Source organism: Heloderma suspectum, chromosome 5, assembly GCF_057233095.1.
Source record: "Heloderma suspectum isolate Gila_16-S chromosome 5, 16-S_ref, whole genome shotgun sequence".
Lineage (NCBI taxonomy): Eukaryota > Metazoa > Chordata > Lepidosauria > Squamata > Helodermatidae > Heloderma > Heloderma suspectum.
The window spans coordinates 10,816,449-10,820,596 of NC_139462.1; the positions used below are offsets into that span (position 1 = coordinate 10,816,449).

Here is a 4,148-nt window from a genome sequence, read left to right on the forward strand (position 1 = left end):
TATACTGTCTCTTTTTATTCATGAGTTTCATAACAGAAGTATGATGTAGTGGTGAGAGTCCAGCCCAAAGTCACCCAGTGAGATAACTAACAGGAGGTTTGATCATGAGCTGGATGTGGAAATACAAAGCTGAGCTGGGGGCAAGTGGGGTGCTGACATGTGTAGGAGTAAGTTGCGTTGAACTCAATAAGACTTACTTCTGAGTAGACATGCACAGAGTTGGTTCTCCTCTCCATTTTAGCCTCACCATGTCACCAACAAGGCTGGATGTGGAAACAGAAAGCCTAGCAGGGGGAATAATACTTGTGCAGGGCTCCAGACCGGCATGGTCATTTTAAAAGGTCCGTTCTTTCTTTCTTTCTTTCTTTCTTTCTTTCTTTCTTTCTTTCTCTCTTTCTTTCTTTCTTTCTTTCTTTCTTTCAAACAGCGTTGCTTTAAACAAAGAGTACATCGCTCAGGCACACCTAGGGCAGCCTTGTTTTGGGAAGCCCCGAGGAGGAGGAAGTGTTTTGGCTGAAAGTAATTACTGCATGTCTCAGGGCAGGGGAAAAAATACATAAATATCTACGAAAAATAGCCTTTCTTACAGAAGTTATGCAGAATTACGGCTGTCGGTATGGATTTATCTTCATAATTCTTGGAGCAGAAAAAAAAGAGGAGAATTCCAGGGGCTTGCGAACGATGGTATGGAGCACTGGCCGCAAACTGTGGAAGTCAAGCGGCACGGAAGGTACACAATTCGTACATCCCTAGGAGAGCCTGATCTCAGAGAACAGGCAGGTTGATCTGAGAGAGAAGGTGATCCCCCAGCAGCAGGGCTGGCCCTACCATAAGGCAGATGGAAGCAGTTGCCCCAGGCAGTGTTGGAGGAAAGACCTGTGTGCCGTGCCACCTGCTGCATGCTTTGAAAGTTAGCCAGCTGCCTTCAAGTGGAGTGGAGGATGCTGTCCAATAACCGGTGTTGAAGGAAGATTCAATTGCCAGTCCAGTTATCTTCTGTACATGGAATGGGAATGAGCACCATCTTGTCCTTTGCCTCAGGCAGCAGCATGTCTTGGGCCGCTCCTGCCCAGCAGGTACCCTGGTTCCAAGTTGTTTCTTCACATGTATATGCAGTATGCACACACTCACGCGCACACACCCTTCATCAAGACGAGGCTGGACAGCCATCTGTCAGGGATGCTCTGACTTGGATTCCTGCATTGAGCAGGGTGTTGGACTCGATGTCCTTGTAGGCCCCTTCCAACCCTACTATTCTATGAGTCTATTATCCCCTTCCCCTTAGCTGGGGAGGAGGGATGGGGTATGCCACCTACTTTGGGTAGCAGCTGTGTGTCTTACTCTACAGAGCACAGTCCACTATTTGAAAGGCTGTGAAAGCACAGTCTTCTATTTATTTGAAGGGCCTTCCATTCCAAGTTCAGTTTAGAGATAAAAAGCCCTAAGAAGGGAGAAAGCAGGGGCCTTGACGTTGCCCATCAACAGGTAGCACCTGGACAGCAGACACAGGTCACTTGGTCAAAGTTTTCCACACTACAGCTAGATGTATTTTATTTGTTATTGCAATTATAGTAATTTGCATCTAGAGATACACATTAGCATATACAAGTTTTATGCAAATCAGTGTCCTCTTTTGTCCTCTTTTTCAGTAATGCATACATGGACACCCTAAGCAACCTTCCCCAAATGTTGATGATGTTCTCATTCCAAACATGGTATGTTCTCCTAGCATCAAATGTTCTCTGCATTCTGAGTGAGAAGATTCCTATTATAACCCTAGTTAGGAAAATATGTCCTTGGCTGGGTAAGCAAGCCTGTCTGAGAAACAGACCAAGAGAAGGGGCAAATGGAAAAATGCAATTCATGGCTTCTATGTCACTTCCATGTGGACCAGCTTCAGTTGGTAAGGCCACAATTACCAATTATCTTAAATGAAATCAGAGTCAAATCAAATTGGCTACAACAGCTCTGTATCATGAAGCCATCTGCTAACAATTAGCTCCCATCAAAAGAAATCCACTGGCTGTTATGGGCCAAAAAAAAATACAGTATACATTATCTCACTGTGATCCTTACAGAAGGTTAGTCAGTACTGTTATTCCCATCTTGCAGATCGAGGCAGGGGGATTGAGAGAGTGCCTTGCCTAAAACCACCTGGACAGTTCAAAGCAGAGGCAATTTTAATCCCCCCCGCCAAAAAAAAAAAAAAAAACCTGGTTGAATTTAGGGTAGGTTACTTCTGTCCAGAAACATTTGTGCACATAGCTCAACTTTTCCTCTACTATCTTTATCAGCTTGCAAGGACTGATTTCAGCAGAGAGAGACATGAAAATTCAATTTAATAAGCTCTAAGAAGTATATTTCTGGACTCTCTAAATATCTTTTTTTTTTTTAGAAAAGAAAAGCTGAACATATAAATCTGAAAGAGATATAAGGATTGGGAGGAGAGAGAACTTGCCTCAAGAAAGATATGGAAGATGAAACGATAAAGTCGGAGGCAAGCTGTTAAACTAATTTAGCAATGGAATGAATGAATGAAAGGACCGGGAGTCTTTCTTTTATCAGGGTGGGTTGTTCTGCCTACAACATTTGCCTGGAGCTTCGCTGACCTTTAAAATTACATCCTGCACCCAAATATTGTTTTGCGTTGCTATTTTGCAGCCTCTGTTTATCAAGCTGCTCTCTTTCTGTTTATCCTGGGCCTTTGAGAAGCAATTATATGAGAGATGAACAGCAGTAGCAGGCAGAATTGGAATGGAGTAATAAAAATGGCATGGCGGGGGGGGGAGAGAGAGAAAGAGAGAGAGAGAGAGAGAGAAAGAAAGAAAGAAAGAAAGAAAGAAAGAGAATGAGAAAGAAAGAGACCGATTTATGGGCATCTGTGAGCACACCAAGAGAGAGATTCTAGACCTCTAATTACATTGGGGAATGTTGATACCTATCCCTGATTGGTCCTATATTTTTGGTGAAGACCACATCTTCCCTCCCCACCGATGTGGACATACTGCCCTGCTTCCGATATCCAGGTATGGCTGCAACATTTTAATAGGATCAATGTATGTAAAACTCACTGCTTGTAAGCCAAATTGATTCCCAGATATTATCTGGAATATCAACTACCAAAAAGCCCTATGCAGGCATCCAGTCTGCTCATGTAAGGGCTAGAAGTTGGGATGTGGGTGCACATGCAAACCCTGCCCCCAGTGTCTCCATCACTTCCCACTTAGTCCCTGACCTTCCCATGTTGAGTGGGAAGCTACGAAGGATTCCACTCATGTTTGCTTCGATGCTCTCTACATTCAGGAAGGTGGTCAAAACACATCTTTTTTAACATGGCTTTTTAAATTGTTGTGTTTCTTAGGGCGTAATCCTATGGGGATAGTCGTCTGCCTCCAAACTCTGAGGCAACTGACTGTCCAATGTAAGGTGGGTAGAGTACAGAGGGGATCGTCTCCTCTGCACTCCAGCTGCCCTGCATTTGAGGCTAGATGGCTGATTTTGGCTGTCTAGTCAGGGCGCCTTGGAGCGGGGTGGGGGGAGGCCAGACAGCACATAGGAAGCATCATAATGGTGCTTCTACTGTCCCCTCCCTGCCCTCAGGAATGCCCCCTTTCCCCCACTCTGCACTGCTCTGATGGGTGTGGAACCAGGGATGAATTGCACTTCTTATGAGGAGGCAGGGGAGGGGGTGGGGAGGCAATTTTCTGGGAACTGACCTTGGAGACCTGGCTCTGAGCTTGGTTCCCAGAAAACAAAGAATCCTATGGCCATCTAGCTACTGTCTAGCGGCCATAGGATTGCCCCCTTAATGGGTTTCCCCCTCCCCTCGTTTTATTATGTTTTTATGTGAAGATGTCTTTTATGTTTCCAATTTTTTGTAAACCACCTTGGTTGGCCTCAGAAGGGTGGTACAGAATTATACTCAATCAATCGCAAACCTTTTTTAATGTTTTAAAAACTTTTATTGATTTGCGATGTAACACAAGCAAAACAAAACAAAAACCAGTGTCAGTTCACAATAACTTTCACAAAATGCAAAACTCATACTTTAGAGACAGAAATTTGTAAAAGCAATCCAGTCATCTGAATAGGTACCAAATGGAGATTGACAGCTTTAGAACATGTGTTCCAATGTAGAGATAGCAGTA

The 4,148-nt window shown here is 44.1% G+C and overlaps 1 long non-coding RNA gene across 1 annotated transcript; it reads left to right on the top strand.

Moving 5' to 3' along the window:
• The first annotated feature begins 481 nt into the window (after nucleotides 1-481).
• Nucleotides 482-2,811, top strand: LOC146343590 (uncharacterized). Its single transcript, XR_014792557.1, has 3 exons — nucleotides 482-730; nucleotides 1,650-1,715; nucleotides 2,396-2,811. It is a non-coding gene; the product is annotated as an uncharacterized LOC146343590 (long non-coding RNA).
• The last annotated feature ends 1,337 nt before the right edge of the window (nucleotides 2,812-4,148 follow it).